The 19,096-nt window shown below is 44.7% G+C and overlaps 1 protein-coding gene across 2 annotated transcripts in view; it reads right to left on the reverse strand.

Annotated features, from left to right (window-relative positions):
* PPP4R4 (protein phosphatase 4 regulatory subunit 4) overlaps positions 1–19,096 on the reverse strand; it is a 145,973-nt gene that overhangs the window by 114,263 nt on the left and 12,614 nt on the right. The window lies entirely within an intron of this gene.

Genomic DNA, 19,096 nt, shown 5'->3' on the forward strand with positions numbered 1-19,096 from the left:
TTTGATTACATCCACATGAGACTGCTGTAATGAGCTTCATTTGGAGTTGTCTTTGAGAATAGTGTGGAAACATCCAATGCAGCAGCCAAGCTCTTGTCAGGGCTAGGATACAGATCTGCATTGGCTACCCATTTGTTCCTGGACACAATTCAAAGTGCTAGTTCCTTTAAAGCCCTAATGGCTTAAGGCCAAGGTACCTGAAGGACCACCTCCTCCCATACTGTCCCGCTTACCATGTAACCTCTTCCTCACAAGCCCTGTTCTTAGTACACACACCTTCAGAAGTGAAGCAGGTGGCAACCTGAGACCAGGCTTTTTCAGTAGTGGTACTTCGCTTGTGGAATGCCCTTCCCTTTGAGGCTAACCTGGCACCTATGATGCTTTCTTTTAAGGAACCAGGCCAAACTGTTTCTGTGCTACCAAGCTTTTAATTAAGGGATTGACTTTTTAACACTATTTTAGCCTGGAAAGTGTTGTTTTTAACTGTCTGTGGTCTGCTTTTATAAGCTGTTTTTACAGTGGAATGGAATTTTAATGCTGATTTTAATTTTATTTTGTATGCCACCCTGGGCAGGTTCCTGGAAAAGCTGCATTAAAATGCTCTGAATAAATAAACAGGACATTTTATTCAGGTCTATTTGCAACTTTGAGTGGGGGGAGAGTTAAAAATATCAATCACCAGCATTGTAGAAAGGTTTTTTAAATTATTATTATAAAGTTTGTTAATAGCCTTTATTGTATATAGCCAAAGGCCATCATAATCAGTCGCAAAGGAGATGAAACATAACATGATTAAAATAACCAGATCTGAAAGTGCTTATCAAATAAAAACTTTTCACCCTTCAGATGCCACTTCAGCCTGTGTTTTCTTGGCTGCCAAGGCAAACAATGATATTCTATATGAAATAAGCCAGTCAGTATCTGGGAGGTGAAAAATCTGAGCTTCTCTGCTTCCAAAGAAGAATTTAAGCCCTTCAAATAGGACCACCAGTAGGGGTGAGCAAAGGCACCTCGATTCGGCTTTCCCGATTCGGGTATACCCGAATCGAGAAGCCGATTCGGGAATAGCTGAATCCCGAATCGCCAAGCCAATTCGGGAATGGCGATTCGGGATGATTCGGAACAGCTTTTTCAATGGGAAAAAGCCTCCCCAGGCTTCTCTGAAGCCTGGGGGAGGCATTTTCCCACCGAATCAACCCAAAATTGGTGGGGGCCTTCCGCTAACGCCCCTCTAACAACCCTCCAAGTTTCAGACCGATTGGACTTTGGGGGGCCATGTTATGGCCCCCCAAACCAGGTACCCCCTATCCTCGCCTATAAAAGGGCATAGCTTTAGGTTGCTGCTGCTAATCTCCAATTTTGTGCTTGCTGCTGCTGATCTCCATTATTTCCTATGGGGAAAAATGAAGAGGCAGGCTTCCTTTGCCAGGGGTGGCATTTTGCATGCAAAATGCCCCCCAACCCTCAGGGGCCATTCTCCCACCTTTCCTCCCACCCCCCTACCAAGGCTCAGCCTGCTCCCACTTGGGGGGGCATTTCATGGCCTCCCCAAGTAGGTGACCTTTTCTCTACAACCTACAGCTGGGGGAGGCTTGTCTTGCCAGGGGTGGCATTTTGCATGCAAAATGCCCCCCAACCCTCAGGGGCCATTCTCCCACCTTTCCTCCCACCCCCCACCAAGGCGCAGCCAGCTCCCACTTGGGGGGGGCATTTCATGGCCTCCCAAAGTAGGTGCTCTCAGCCCCCAAAGTCCACCCCCTACAGCCCCACACATACCCAATACCCCCCCAGCTGCCACACAGACCCAAATTCCCACATTAGCTCCTCACAGACCCAAATCCACCCCCAGTAGCCCTACACCCATAACCCCAGGAACAGGCTGGCCAGCCCTCTCCCTTTTTTCCCTATGCTGGGAACTTCTAAACTCTCTTTCCCAGGGCAATTCTGCACAGCCCAGGGGTGCCACAATGGTGGGCATACTTCTGAGTGCCAGCTTGTCCCTGGGAAAGAGCACCTGAACCACAGACACCCTCCCTCAAATTCCCCCACCACCTACAGAGATGGCTGGCCAGCCAGCCCCATTGTTCCCTATGATGGGAACCAACTGCACAACAAAGAATAAAACACGAACAACACAAAATAAAGTTTTTTAAAAAATATTTTCTCCCTTTCAAAGTACAAGTAGGCAAAGCATTATGACACATTACACCAGCAGTCCCCCACACAGAAAAATTAACACAACTCACTTAACATCAGAGAATCACAAAAACAATTCCTGTCAAAAACACTTTATTTCTTGAACAGCTTTAGGTTACACAGCAGGGGGGCACACCAAAGGGCATGGCAGCAGTATCTTACACAAAAATAACACAACTCACTTCACATTAAAGAATAACCCAAAAAATTGCTGTCAAAAACGGTGAAGTGGGTTGTATTATTTTGTGTAGTACACTGCTATCATGCCCTGTTATGCCCTCCTACTGTGTAACCTAAAGCAGTTAAAGAAATAAAGTGTTTTTGACAAGAATTGTGTTTTTGTGATTCTCTGATGTTAAGTGAGAGTTGTGTTATTTTTCTGTGTGGGGGACTGCTGGTGTAATGTGTCATAATGCTTTGCCTACTTGTACTCTGAAAGGGAGAAAATTATTAAAAACTGTATTTTGTGTTGTTCATGTTTTATTCTTCGTTGTGCAGTTGGTTCCCATCATAGGGAACAATGGGGAGGCTGGCCAGCCATCTCTGTAGGTGTTGGGGGTGTCAGGGGGTGGTTGTCTGTGTGTCAGGTCAGGTGCTCTTTCCCAGGGACAAGTTGGCACTCAGAAGTTTGCCCACCATTGTGGCACCCCTGGGCTGTGCGGAATTGCCCTGAAATTCCCAGCATAGGGAACAAAAGGGGAGGGCTGGCCAGCCTGTTCCTGGGGTTATGGGTGTAGGGCTTCTGGGGGTGGATTTAGGTCTGTGAAGGGCTAATGTGGGGATTTGGGTCTGTGTGTGGCAGCTGGGGGGGAATTGGGTTTGTGTGGGGCTGCAGGGGGTGGACTTTGGGGGCTGAGAGCACCTACTTGGGGAGGCCATGAAATGCCCCCCCCAAGTGGGAGCTGGCTGAGCCTTGGTGGGGGTGGGAGGAAAGGTGGGAGAAGGGCCCCTGAGGGTTGGGGGGCATTTTGCATGCAAAATGCCACCCCTGGCAAGACAAGCCTCCCCCAGCTGTAAGTAGTAGAGAAAAGAGCACCTACTTAGGGAGGCCATGAAATGCCCCCCCAAGTGGGAGCAGGCTGAGCCTTGGTGGGGGTGGGAGGAAAGGTGGGAGAAGGGCCCCTGAGGGTTGGGGGGCATTTTGCATGCAAAATGCCACCCCTGGCAAAGGAAGCCTGCCTCTTCATTTTTCCCCATAGGAAATAATGGAGATCAGCAGCAGCAAGCACAAAATTGGATATTAGCAGCAGCAACCTAAAGCTATGCCCTTTTATAGGCAAGGATAGGGGGACCTGGTTTGGGGGGCCATAACATGGCCCCCCAAAGTCCAATCTGTCTGAAACTTGGGGGGTTGTTAGAGGGGAGTTAGAGGAAGGCCTCCGCCAATTTTGGGTTGATTCGGTGGGAAAATGCCTCCCCCAGGCTTCAGAGAAGCCTGGGGGAGGCTTTTTCCCATTGAAAAAGCTTTCGCGAATCGCCCCGAATCGATTCGGGGCATGCCGATTCGGGATTCCCGAATCGATTCGGGATTCCCCGAATCACCCCGAATCAGGGTGATTCAGGATTTTTTCGGGATTCGGATTCCCGAACTGCACACCCCTAACCACCAGTCCCCCAGGGGAGGCGGGGATCCCCTGCTCCCAGCCTCTGCCCCCAATACCACTCACCTGGTTGGCAGGGGAAAAGGCACAGAGAATGAGCCCAGGAGGCAATGGATGTCCCCTCTCCCTGCAGCTTCCACCCTCCTAGTGTGACTCAATGTAATGACACCTTATCTCCAGACACTCCAACTAGGGACTTACTTTTCATACCTTACAAACTTTTTTCTTTATACTTTTATTTTTATAATTGATGATCATAATAATAACAACAACAGCAACAACAACATTCAACTTATATACCGCCCTTCAGGACAACTTAACACCCACTCAGAGCAGTTTACAAAGTATGTTATTATTATCATCCCCACAACAAACACCCTGTGAGGTGGGTGGGGCTGAGAGAGCTCCTAGAATCTGTGACTCACCCAAGGTCACCCAGCTGGCTTCAAGCAGAAGAGTGGGGAATCAAACCCAGTTCTCCAGATTAGAGTCCTGCACTCTTAACCAGTACACCAAGCTGGCTCTCTAATTGAGGTTTCGGGGACTGCTTATGCTTCTGGTCCTCAATGAGGGCAATATATGGACTTCAGGGTGCCACCTAGCATTCATTTGGCCTCTTATGAGGTGATTATAGGCTTGAAAGAACCACACAGTAGGCTTGATTTATTTAATTTCATTTTTTAATTTAGAACATTTCTATGGCGCTTTTCCACCAAATTAGGGTCTCCAAGGCAGCAAACATCAAAACATTAAAAAATTCAACAATAAAACATTTAAAATAAAGTACATATAAAACAGTTAAGTAAAAACAGATACATCCACAAACACACATAAGACCAAAAACGAGGTATGGCCAATAACAGTTATTGAGGGTATGCCAAACAAAACAAAAAAAGTCTTCACTCGCTGGTGAAAGACAACAATAGAGGGAGATGACTTTCCCCAAGAAGGGAGTTCCAAAGTTTTTGCACCATGAGCAAAATGACCCTTTCTCAGGATGCAACGCATGGCAGGGGCACCCGAAGCAGGGCATCTGAAGATGACTGGAGAAGATGGGTAGGTTCACACAGGAGAAGGCAATCACTGAGGAATGCTGGCCCCCAAGCCTTATAGAGGTTTAAAGGTCAGCATTAACACCTTGAATTGGGCCCAGAAGCAAATTGGGAGCCAGTCTAGATGGGCCAAAACAGGAGTGCTATGGTCCCTATGACCCACTCCAGTCAATATCCTGGCCCAAGCATTCTGCACTAATTGAAGTTTCTAGACAGACTTCAAGGGCAACCCCACATACAGTGTATTGCAGTAATGTTTCCAGGGTATGCACCACAATGGCAAGATCTTTCTTGCACAGGAAGGGTGGCAACTGAATCATGAGGTGAAGCTTGTGAAAGGCACTCTTGGCCATCGATACCACCTGTTTATCCAACAGCAGGTCCAGATCTAGGAGCACCTCCACGCTATGAACTGGCTGCTTTAGGAGAAGCGCAACCTCATCCAGAACAGGAGATATCCCATTTCCTGGGACAGACCTTCCCCCACCAGTAGCTCCTCCATTTTGACAGCTTGTTAGCCCTCATCTGCTCCAAAATTGCCTCCAGCCACCTGTTCATGGTTTCTACAGCCTCCCTGCAATCTTCTGGAAGTGCAGGATAGTTTTTAGTGTCATCTGCATATTGGGGGCAACTCAGTCCAAATCTCCAGATGACCTCTCTCAGTAGTTTTATGTAGATGTTGAAAAGTATGGGGGACAAGATAGTACCCCAGAGGCCAGAGACCAACAGGCAAAGCAGCAATCCCCCAGCAACACACTCGGAAACCTACTCTCAGCACAGGTCATCCTTGGGCGACTAAGACTACTTCTGTCCCATAACCAGGCCTGAAACCAGACTGGATGGATCCAAACAATCCACTTCATTCAGAAATCCCTGGAGCTGGCCAGCCACACTAATTCAATCACCTTGCTCAAGAATGGTACATTTGAAACTGGATGGTAGTTTTCAAGTCTCCTGGGTGCAGAGTAGGTTTCTTTAGGAAAGGACACTCCACCTGCCTGAGGAATATTTACTTACTTCCTCTCCAAACGTGACGTCCAAGGAGGGTTACTATACAACAGCAATACAATTAAAATGACTAAAACCACCCAAACTATTATCATAGCATGGTGGTAACTTCCAGGAAGGAGCTTGAGTATGATTTCTTTATGTTTGAAATAGCCATAAGACAATTGTTTAAGCCAGATGAAGAAGAAGTGGAGGCCTTTCTGGCAACTCTCCACACCTCCCTAGGAAAACCTGCCTCCCACTTAGAGAACTAAAAGAACTTTCAAACAGAAGGTATCACTTTTCTTACATTGTCTCTCTCAGTTCCTTCATACCAAACAACAGTACTCTAGACTGAATGTAATTTGCAACTGTTCTCATTAAGGTATCGCATTACAAACCGGCCTTTTCCTTCCACAAACCAGGTTTCTGCATTATTTAATGGGCTAGTTCTACACAGGTTTTCACCTACTTCTGTTTTGAAGACAGGAGTCCTTACATTTCAATGTTTTGTTTAATTTGCCACCAGATAGTCAACATGATTAGCCCACTGTAGTTTAACTATGATTAAATAAAAACAAGAATTGGCTGCATGCTACTGTAGCTATGTATCATAGTAACCTTATTTACCAAGATCAGCTTGCTTAATCCAAGTTTCATACTCCTTTGTTTTTCTACTGAGGAACTGCCAGCAAGAATAGAGTAATTCAGACAAATGGCTATTTTGAGATGTTGCCAAACCAAGTGTACTACTGTAACCTCCTTCTCCTTTTTCAAAGTTCACTCCAACAAAGTTTAAACATTAATGCCTTTTTGTAACAGATAAAACAATGCGAATATTAAAGAAAATGCTACAAAAACAAGCAAAATCTCTTTGGTTCTTAAAATTAAACTACTATAGTAGTACTAACAGAATCTGTTTTTGTAATGACAACCTAACAACAACATTCAATTTATATACCACCCTTCCAGACAACTTAATGCCCACTCAGAGCGGTTTACAAAGTATGCCATTATTATCCCCACAACAATAATCACCCTGTGATGTGGGTGGGCTGAGAGAGCTCCAGAGAACTGTGACTAGCCCAAGGTCACCCAGCTGGCTTCAAGTGGAGGAGTGGGAAATCAAACCCAGCTCTTCAGATTAGAGTCCTGCACTCTTAACCACTACACCAAACTGGCTAGTAGGTTTAATGCAGAAGAAACCACATATATGCTTATGTGTGACTTTCATTCTAAGTAAAAGGTAAGAGGGGCCAAATCAGGTGCAACTATGGAAGATCCATGATCAGATTGCCCATGGTTTTTTTGGGGGGGGGGGGTGGTTAACAAATCAGATTGGAGTCATGGCAATGGAAAAGTAGGGATTTATCCTTAATCCATGACACCATCACTATTTGTTTATTTACATTATTTATAGTTCACCTTTCTCACTGAGACTCAAGGTAGATTACACAGTGTAAGCAATACAATCAATGGCTGAAACATTCAATAAACAATATGATAGAATATGGATTGGAGAACACTGAAAACAAGCAGAAATGTGGTACAGAAATGAAACTATGCTGAAATAAAATATAAGCAATTTAATAGGATATATTAAACGATGCAGAAACTACCCTTCAGGATCGTACTTGCAACATGATAGTACATAGTAGTATAGTTTACAGTCTCTATCCTTTTTACCAAATCATCTCTCTGAAACAATTTCCTATACTTCCCTGTGACTTGTGTAAAAAAGCCCTCTTGAATAATCCAGTTTTGCCTGGAGAGTGGGAGCTTTCCTGACCTCTTCAGGCAGGCCATTTTATAATGTGGGGACCACCCAAGAGAATGCAAGTGCATGGGCAGCTGTTGATTTTGCCCATTTGAAGAAGGCCCTGTTCAGATGATTGAAGCTGCCATGTCATTGCTGTGGGAATTGCCTGATACATTATACTAGGGTTGCCAGCCTCCAGGTGATGGCTGGAGATCTCTCGGAATTTCAAATGATCTCCAGGTGACAGAGATCAGTTCCCCTGCAGAAAATGGCTGCTTTAGAGGGTGGACTCTATGGCATTATAACTGTCAGGTTTTCTCCCGGGCGCTGCAGCGTTGAGCGCCGGGGTACCTGGCTTTGGCACCAGGACACTGCTAGGGATCATGCAGGGTCCCACTTTGTGAGAGGAGGAGAGGTACACATCACCCACGCACCCTCTCAAGCCACCAGCAAGCCCGCTTAACCTAGCTCTGCTCCTGTGTCCATCTTCCTCCTTTGCCACCTTCCTTCCTTCCTTCCTTGCTCATTTTCTCTATCCAACCTCCAACACTAACACAACCCACCCTGTCCTGTGGGTGGACTTCCCTTTTATCCCTTCAGCCTTTCCCTGCTCCACCTGTCAACCACGCCCTCCTCCTGCCTTCTAACCATGGCTCTGGCTGGCCTAGGCAGCTGCACCTGTGCTCGTTTGGCCGGAAGCACTAGGCCGGCCCACCTGTGTCTCACTGGCTGGCTGCCCAGCCTCTGGCTGAGCTGATTGCTGGAGGCAGGCACAGCTGTGTCTCCTTGGTTGGCTGCCCAGCTTGTCCTACAGAGTGCCTTAGGCAGCTCCACCTGGAGTTGCTTTGTTCCTGGCACCCCCTGGCCCAGGTTATTGCCTTCTAGCTCGGCTGTAGGCTGGGGCATGGCTCTGAGCTGCTATGGCTGCTTCTCCTCCCTGTTTGGTAAGGTTTCTGTTTGGGTAGCTGCTGGGTGCCTGTCCCCGCTGCCTTTGCCCTCTCCCTCTGTTCTGGTCCCCTCTGGGTTGACCCCACTCTCCCTGCCTGGCCTCCTAGACTCCCACTGGAGGGTGGGACTAGCTGGCCTCCACCTGCCCCTTCTAACCCTCTGAGGCATGGGTGATTCTTTCCCTCCCTCCTGTGTAGGCAGGTTCTGGCCCTGGGTGTCTGCTGGGACAGCTGGGCAGCTGTCTCCCGGCTGTCTCCCATCCCCTCCTTCCAGCAAGTCCAGGGGCTGTGCCTCAGACCCCGGACAATAACCTTCTGAGGTCCCTTCCCTCCCCAAAGTTCACCCTCTCCAGGCTCCACCTCCCAAATCTCCAGGAATTTCCCTACCTGGGGTTGGCAACCCTACATTAAAAAGCCCCCCCCCCAAGAAGTGTCAATGAAACATGTAGGGAAAGTATATTTGAATAAAACAACTCCCTTTTACACTGCACCATCATTTTTTGTTCTATCTTTGGTGCCCTATATGGCCCTCTTCTCCAGCAGAATCAATAGGTCATGAAATAAATTCAAATAACCTTCCATGTGGTTTAGCATTTATGTTCATATATACTGTCCTCACCCTAAAATTAAGATCAAACTATACAGGATGCTGGAAGATCTGAGACTTGGTCACCAATTAATGTTTATTGCTAAATAGTTGCCACATTGGGGCTCCAATTCAGATCTGGGGTCATTGTGTATGGTGGGAGAGGCACTTTTTTCCAAATGCTATTTTCCCAACTCTTAATGCCACCACTCTCCAAACTATTTGTACTGCTGGAGAAAACCATACAGATTGTCAGAGTGAATCACAGTTCTTAAGGTGGCACCACTTGAAGTCAGGAGTTAACCCACCCCTCCCCAGTCCCCTGCCCCAATCCAAACTGCCTTCCCCTTCAGCCACTATTTGGCAATTTAAAATGTGCTATGAATGGGTGTCTTGCCTGGAGTCCCTCTTGCTCCCAGTTGTTTTCAAACTGCCCTATATTCTCCTGCTGCTCAATTAATTTTGATCTCAGTACAATTAGGTTAGATATTTCATCAAAATGTTTTTGTGCCTAACCTTTTCTGAACCAGTTTTCATCTTCTGTCAAGCAATTTGATCTATGCTTTGTGCCAGCAAACGTCCCCTGGAGTAGAAAGAATTTTAACCGATGGAGCAGTTTGGAGATCAAATCACATCAAACTGAGAAGATGACAGCAGCTCCTTTCAGGGACTCAGTGGAGGTAGAATGAACGTATAAGGGGTGGAGCGGGAACAAAGAGGCAAACCTACACACGTCCCTTGGAACTTGCATGCCTGAAAGTGCACACTCATAAGGTTCTATCTATCTCTCCGTGCCATTAGCATTCTTACTTTTTCCAGGGTTTGTGATCCAAGAGAGCAAGATTTAGGCCCAGTAGCACCTTAAAGACCAACTAGATATCCAGGGTATGAGCTCATATCCAGGAAATATAGTTGTTCTTTAAGGTGCAACTGGACCCAAATCTTGCTCCTCTGCTAACCAACACAGCTAGCCACCTGAAACTATGAACCCAAAGAGAGCACTATGTATACACACTTGTATTGCCAGAGCTGGATCCTCCTTGGAGGGGGAAGACACGTGGACAGCTGATCAAACAGAAGTCAGAACCCTGGCAGACCCCAAGGTTCTGGCTCTCAGGGGCCACCAGGGAATACACGACCAATCATGGCTGCTGGGCCAGAAATCCAAGTGGTTCATGAACAGAAGCCAGACTCAGAGACTGGAAGTGCTGAAGGACCCACTGAGAAGACTCACCTTTTGCAGAGACCCTGCAGTCACCCATAGAACCATAGGATCAGAGAAGACAGAAAGTTTGAACAGACACTCAGCTCAGTCTGGCCACCCAGGGCCTCTCCTCTGGCCATAAGGCATTTGAGAACCAAGCTTCACCTTGAGGCTTCAAGCCACTGTTACAGCTGCAGGCACAGACTCATATAAATAACCTCAGTTCAGCTTTGACTTGCTATTCTCGCCTGCCTGCCTTCCTCCCTTGGTTGTCTACTTGTAAGAACTTCTGACTACCCATGACTGCACATCTAAAAAAGCAAAAGAGGGGAAACGCAGGATATTGCCACCAGGAAAGATCAAAGGACCTTTTGCGGAAGAAATAGACAATTGGCTAATGTATTGAAATTTAAAGTGAATCACCGTGCAAAATACAGTATTCAATCACTATTTATCAATTAAACTCCAACAAAGTGCAAGCTGCTATATCATCAAATACAGTAATAAATAGGCAATAAATATTATATTCTGACAGTTTCCCAAGATCCAATCCAAGATGTTCACATCCAAAATCACTTATCCAGTCCACTATTGTAAGCTGAAGGTTGTGCTTCCCCAAGAATATTAATTATCCACTTCCACTGTATTCAAAGACTGCTGGCTGGACATGCTTACAACATTTACAGGTGGCTCTGGAAAAACTGGTAAGTCTCTGTAAGTAAATGCTTGTGTTCTTCGATATTAACCTTGCTTCTTTTTCTATTCCAGAGGAAAAGTCCAACGTTCTGTGAGTGACCCAAAGGAATCACACAAGAGGAGCCTCCTGGAAGCAGCTTGCCACGTCTATAATTGCAGTCCAAACCATTCAAAGGCTGTCCAAAAACGCTCAACAGGCTGCTGGCTAATTTCCTGTTTCGAGGTGATCTTTTTCAAGAGCATGTCACAGCAACAATAATTAGTTACATAACTATAAATGTTATCTATATAGTCTCATTCAATCTGTACAACTTCCAGGTTAAGAGTTCAGAAAAACGTAAATCATACTCACAGCTCTTCAGTCATACTTTCTTTACGGGTCTCATGCTTGGTCAAATACCCTATTTATTGATGATACAGCACCTTGCACTTTGTTGGAGTTTAATTGATAAATACTATTGAATACTGTATTTTGCATGGTACACTTTAAATTTCAATGCATTAGCCAATTGTCCATTTCTTCCGCGGAAGGTCATCTGATGTTTCCTGGTGTCCGTGACTGCAGGCAGGACATGTATGCACATAGCTTACCATTCCAACATACAGGTTGAGGGCAGAGCTTTCTATACTCAGTCTCCCTACAGTCCATGTCTGAAAAGGATTATGGTCCAAACTACATGTGGCTTGAACTAAGCTTAAGCTTGTGATAAAGGTCAATTGCTTTACGCGAGCTGCATTGGTTGCCAGTGGAGTACCGGATTAGATTCAAGGTTCTGGTATTGACCTATAAGGCCCTGTGCGGACTGGGACCAGTGTATCTACGGGGCTGTCTCTCCCCATATATTCCCCAGAAGACTCTCCAATCAGGGGACAAACAGCTGTTGGTGGCCCTGGCCCCAAGGAGGCCCGCCTAGCCTCGACTAGAGCCAGGGCCTTTTTTAGTCCTGGCTCCCACCTGGTGGAACACTCTGTCTGCTGAAATCAGGGCCTGGCAGGACCTACTATCCTTCCGCCAGGCATATGGCTGAGGCTGGGCCTCCACCGGCCTGGGCTGGGGGGGAGGGAAAGGTGTATAAAACCTTAACCCTGCCTGTGAAGGCTATCCATCATCCTGTTTTAAATGTGTATGGATTTTTATTGTATTTTGTATTTTAATATGTTGTTACCCGCCCTGAGCCTGCTCGCGGGGAGGGCAGAATAGAAAATTGAAATAAATAAATGAATAAATAAATAAATAGAACAAATGCAGTTTAGTATAATGTTCACCATTAGTACAGCATATTCAAATAATGTAGGCCAGTTCTGTAGGGGCACAGTAAGGTTCTAACTACATATTACGGCAGTAGAGGCTTTGAGGATTGTGCTTGAAGAGAGAGACTACAGGAAGAAAAAGAGCAGGCCTGAACAGGACACCCTCTTACTCAACAGTAAAGAGTCCAGTAGCACCTTTAAGACTAACCAACTTTATTGCAGCATAAGCTTTCGAGAACCACAGCTCTCTTCATCAGATGCAGAGCTATAGTTCCCAAAAACTTATCCTATTATATAAAAGGCAAGCCGTGTTCCTGAAAACTCACTTCTCCTGGTGCACTGCCAGAGGACACTGCCGTGGAGGGAAGCCCAGGCGAGGCAGCCTGTCCCTCCAGAGAGCACGCTGTGGCAGGAAGCCCAGGCCAGGAGCAGGTGGCAATGCCCGCCTCCCACCTTTACCCAGATGGGATAAGGAGCAGAGTAGGGGGCAATGCCCGCCCCTCTTCACCCGGCTGGGATCAGGCACAGAGCAGGAGGCAATGTCCGCTCCTCCCTTTACCCAGCCAGGATCAGGAACAGAGCAGGTAGCAACGGCCGCCTCCCCTTCATCCAGCTGGGATAATGAGCAGAACAGGTGGCAATGCCTGCTCCCCCTTCAATCGTCCAGGATTAGGAGCTGAGCCGGTAGCAATGCCCACCCACCCCCCTTCACCCAGCTGGGATCAGGCACAGAACAGGTAGCAATGCCCGCCCTACCCCGCACCTTCACCCAGCCAGGATCAGGCACAGAGCAGGTAGTAATGCCCATCCCTCCTTCACTCGGCTGAGATCAGTCACGGAGGAGGAGGCAATGCCTGCATGCTCACCCTCCCCTTTCTAGAGCCCATTGTATTTTTTCCCACAACGGGTTTTGTTGCTAGTGCTACATTAATGTTGCTTAGTCTTAAAGGCACTACTGGACTCTTTACTATTTTGCAACTACAGACTAACACTGCTAACTCCTCTGGATCAACCTCTTACTCAGGGATCTTTCTTGTTCTTCAGAACTTGGATCTCCCACACCTGGCATGACATATGATTGCAGTAGATCTGGGTTTAGGCTAATGGATCCAGTACCATCACACACAGTCTGAGCCTAAGTATAGGCTGAAGTTGTTGGTGCTTGTAGTGAGACAATTACATAATAATGTTTCCACAAACACAGTTTCATGGCCCTATCATCACCATCATTCTTCCCTACCTATGAGTGAGCATCTGTAGTTAATAAATGACCCAACACCAGCTCTTCACCAGGTACAACCCCACCCCTCTTTTCCTACTGCCTTCACTTTTCCTAGCACTATTATCTTTTCCATTTCTTCTATTTCTTATATTTTAATAAATTACATCATAATGATCCATCTAGAAAATTAGGTGTCTCATCCCAAATGATTTGGGGGAGAGGGTACAAGCACAGAAAGCCAAGTGGAGGAAACTGTAACTGACAGTCCTACACCACCATGAACTTGACTTAAACATGTTAGAGATGGAGATGGCAAAGAACATGTAGGTATGCAGATTTAAAGCACTGGACCTATGTAGCAGCGAAACTTCAATAAAACACAGCCTGGAAGAAAAAAGGCAAGAGACCAGAACACCACCAGCAAGAACCAGATGTGGACTCATATCTCCATCATTGCTTCCTTCCGACTACCTCCTAAAAAATCCACCTTAGCACCTAGGTTTTGCTTAAAATTTACATCATTGACTATGACTAAATATAAGAGTGATAATTTGTGCACTAAATTGATAAAAATGGCTTAAGAGAAAGGAGACAGGACAACAACAGCCTGCAACCCACTAATGTCCAGGGCTTCTGAAGCTTCACCACAGCTAAGGGTTTGCAGTCACGGGGATTGCATGTTCTCCACTGCTCAAATTATAGGGGTGAGTGGACCTCTTATGATTGGTCCCCTTTGCCACTTTTTAGAAAGCATGATTTGGTCTCACTGCCTGAGTCCAATGGCCAAATCTCACTCTCTCACCTCAGTTACTGCGCCTCATGTTGAGAAGAAAGCAACACTACCAAAAGGGAAGCTTTCCCATCACTCCAGAAACTCTAGGGCTGGTTATGGTTCAAGGGGATAAGGAGAGACCATCCTACATGATCAGAGGTATTCTGGCAATTTAAAAGGTTATACTCATATTTAATAGTTATATTTCTTAATGCTATGTGTGACTGTTCAGGGTGGTGCACAGCATATACAGTAATCATGTAGCTCTTTTAGCTGATGGTAACTGTGAGCAGTGGAGTGAGTACCACTGCTCTGAATTGTGAAAACACAAAATGTTCAGGCGCTCTGAAGGAACCAACAGCCATCTGCCAAGATGGCAAGGATGGAGCACACCAACTGAGGTACTGAGACTCTGCTTTCTTGCTAACACTATTACTAGTAATGATATCTGTAATTTGAGATCAGCAGTAAGTCTTTGATACTGGTCGAATCCACATTCACCCATTACCCGCATGTTTATCGGATATTTTCCGTTTGCCTCCAATCCGTGATTTTTTCCTCTTCGTTCACATTCCTGCTTCCAATCCGTCTTTCTCGCACGTCCCTCCAGTCACACGGCCGCTCGAAAACTGCTTTTTTGGGGCGGGACCTTTTTTTCCCGCCCATTTTTTTTTATTTTTTTGAGCGCACTTTTCCGTTATTTCGATCTTGCCTTATAAAGAAACACCATTGAAGATAATGATGCCTCTCTTTCCCCCACTGACAGCACTGATGGCTCTCTCCCGTTTCTTTTTTGGAAATTTGGAAGCATGTGGGAAGCTTTCGTGGGCATTTCCTATGCAGGACAGTTCAGTGCCTGAATTTTACTGACGTTTCACTTCCTTGGAGTGTCATTATTTCAATATTTCATAATTTCGATATTACAGTACTATAAAATAAAAAAAATAAAAAACAGTTAAAAAGGAAGTTTTGCAAGTCCGTTCTGAGGATGGCTTCACCCCAAAATGATTTTTCAAACTACCAGATTTGATTCAGAAACAGCATAATCAATAAATCCAATGCTACGAAGTCAAAAACAGTCTTTTGCAGACTACGGAGCACTTGCAAGTTGAATCAGCCAATAGGAACTCTCGGAACGGCCGGAGAGACAGGAAGGGGGGTGGTTTTTAAAAAAAACGCATAAATTGCGCATTGGCCCGTTCACAGCCACCGTGAAACTCCCGTTGAAAACCTGTGACCACATATTCGGGAGAAATGCGAATGAAATGCGTCTGTTTAATGAGGTAATGTGACCGGCACTTGGGATTGCGTGGGGAATGCGGGGAACATGCGACTTAGAATGAGTAATGTGGATTCGACCACTGTTACATAAACTCTACTTCCTGTCCTTGAACTAGATTCACAAAAATTCTATTAGTTGCCTAAACCAAACTGCAATGTTTGGATCTAATGGCACTGAATTCTAAAGTGGCAAAGCTGACAAAGGCCTATCTGACATCGTGACAGTGTACTAAATAGATCTAAGCAGATTTTGGCAGGAGGTTAAGCTATCGTGAGATTGCTTTACCAGCTCAGACATTTATCAGACAACCTGCAAAAAATGGACTGTGCTGTAACATGTTTACAGTGGACTGAATGTAGCTGGTCACACAGTAAAAATAGTTGTATGCTGGCTTTACCCTGTGCCAATCCTTGCACAAACCCATGCAAGCCACATTCTCAGCCTGTCAGTCTAGTCAAGCAAATCAGCTCCAAGACTCCAACGCTGAAAGCATTATGTCAATAACGTTAAGTCTGAAGGGGCACTTGCTGGCACAAGCGCTTTGAGAATTTTCTTTAAAGAGAAATAACAGGGAACTACCATTTTAAATCTTAAAATACAGTGATGCAACATACAGGTAAAAGAAAGAGTTTTGCAAACCTCAACATCCAAATCTAGAGAAAGACTGGAACATCTTTCCAGAGAGGGGAAGCAGTTTTGGCAGTTATTGTCAGCTATGTGGAAACTTTTGAATACTCTGAGTCTACTTCAGGCATGTATTTTCTTTACATTTTTATTTTATCGTATTGCATTGATACTTCCTTTTAATTTTCTAATAAAGTTATAATAAAAACCCTTCCTGCCCTTCTCCCAAAGGACCAATAAACAAACAGTTCCGTTTTCTGTCATCTTGTCAACTCTCAACGTGGCTTCTTGGGTGAATAATGGGAATCGCTAGCTGTGTTCTAGACTCTTTTTGTCTCCATTATCCCAGAGTTTTGAGCAGCCTCCACTACTTACTACAGAGTGGCTTTGCTTTCTCAGTATAGGCGATCCATACTTGTGGTTTGGGGTTTTGTTGTTGTTATGAGTGCATTATGCTTTACACACATTAGCACCATGGGATGAAAACAAGATGGCAAGTGGTTATATTTACCCAATGAAGAACACTGCAGTAAAAGCTAGACTGGGCCCATATCTACATGAAAATTAAATTCTCAATCATACATTCTTCGTCTTATTTCCTCTGGGTTACAGTCCTCCTTTATGTTCACAGAGTTCTGATGTCAACCAATAAAACTGATTCAGTGACCAGAGTTATTGTCAGTTTTATTTCATTTTACTCTAACATACCATTTACTAAAATTAGATTGCAATGTTTTATTAAAGGAAATTAATCTTCCTTCATATGCATCTTGTTTGTATACATAGGGCTAGGTCCCATCTGGTAAAAACTGATTATGCCTATAATACCAATAAGTGAATTAACATCCTTCCACAGCTGGAGAAAAATCTGCAGTACAATAATATCTGCAGTAGAACAGCTTCAGAGGGGAGGCATTAAAGAATGCCCAAGAGTTAAAATACACATTCAGAAAGATATTAATAGTGAACAGTATTGTTAGGTCAGACCAATGATGTATAATGGCTCAAGGCACTAGACTGTCCTATTAATTCATTTCAATGTGTTAGTCAACATTTTTATCAATGACTTCGATGAAGAAGTGGAAGGAATCACTGCATTTGCAGGTAGCTCAAAACTGGGTGGGATAGCTAACACAAATAAAATTCAAAATGGTTTTGATGAAAGTCACCAGAGGCAAATGCAAAGCACACAGGTATAGGATGGGGGACTCCTGACTTGGCCGTAGGGCATGTGAAAGGGATCTCAAGATTGCAGCTGATCACAAGCAGTGAGATGCCATTGCCAAAAGGCTAATGCAATTTTAGGCTGCATTAACAGAAGCAGAGTATCCAAGTCCTAACAGTTCCTCTCTAATCCATGTTAATCATACCTCAGCTGGAGTACCATGGCCTGTTCCTGGTGCTGCACTTTAAGAAGGACATAGACAAACTGAAACAGGTTCAGAGGAGGGCAACAAAGATTGCAGAGGGCATTGAAACAAATTCTACAAAGACAGGTTGAAAAAGGTCAGTATATTTCATGTCAAAAATGAGACGGGGGTGGGGAGAGGTAATAGAGAAAAAGGGGGAAACTTGTTATCTCCTACTTCAGAGGGCAAGAGGAGATCCAATATGCTTAGGTTACAGGAAGACACCTGACTGAACCTGAACATTAGGAAAAACTTCCTAAGAGTGAGAGCAGTTAAACAGTGGAATCTATTACCTAAGAGGCTAGTAGGTTATCCCATTGCTCATGGACATTGATAGAGGCTAGACAGCCATCTGCCTGGGATGCTCTAGCTTTGGATTTCCTACACTGAACAGGAGATTGGATTAGATGCCTCACAAGTCCCCTTCCATATTGAAGAGTCTATGGCTTTTAACCCTCAAGTAGATTAGCATTTAGGTAAATCCAAAGTATGTCAATGTGTTGCCCTGATTACCATAAAGAGGGAAGTTTTTACACTAAAAATGAAATCAAACTGTGATCGTGCATGGAAATGTAGTACATGATCTCTTAAAAGAAATGTCATTTTTCAAAAGATTGACAAAAGGTACTAAGGTGGCATTCAAGAAGGTTCTTAATATGCTGCTTACAGAGATATTAAATATCAACCTTTGAATCAAGGAAGAATCAGAATAAGCCTATGTAAAGCAAGACAGAATTCCTTTCACATTCATCCACATATTCTTTCTCCCTACTTCATACAAAAAAATAAAATACAAAAAATTCTAAAACAAAACACTTGTCTCAAACTGAGAAGTGGAAAAGTCTCACTTCCACCCCCTTGAGAAAAAACAAAACAAAAAAGGATTTCACTGTTTACAATTATCAGTAGGATTTCAGGACAAGCAACAGTGTGCAAGTGACTCATCCATTGCTTTATATTAGTTCAAAGCACTATCTAAAAAACCCAGCAACATCAGCACTAGCAAGCATTTTCTTTGCCTTCTACTTAAAGCCAACTGTTTCATCTTCATGCCTGCATGACAACATAACTAATACTTTCAGTATTTGTACACTGCATACGTACAAGTTCTTTGCTCTTTCCTTCCCTTTAATTAATTTCTCTTCAATGTGAAAGGTGACAATTATAACAAGCATACAATATTTCATTTCTTATGCTACCACACTACATTTAAACTGACAACCACACAGTTATTCAAAATGTAAGGCTGTTCAGGACCAATTGTGGTCCAAGGATCTGGGAGAATATAGCCCTCATTTGAAAGGAGGAAATTCAAGGCACATAGACCTTGGCAGACAATAGCCAGAGTTGTTACTTCTGTGGCATGCCTGTGAGGGGTTTACAACATATTTCTGCCATCAGTGTACTTTCTAAATAGCATGTGAAGCTATATCTCAACCCAGACAAGGCTGAGATGCTGCAAATCAATAATATAGTTTATCAGGGACCAAGTACCCTGCCTGTTCAAT

The sequence above is a fragment of the Eublepharis macularius genome, chromosome 2, assembly GCF_028583425.1.
Source record: "Eublepharis macularius isolate TG4126 chromosome 2, MPM_Emac_v1.0, whole genome shotgun sequence".
Taxonomy (NCBI): Eukaryota; Metazoa; Chordata; class Lepidosauria; order Squamata; family Eublepharidae; genus Eublepharis; species Eublepharis macularius.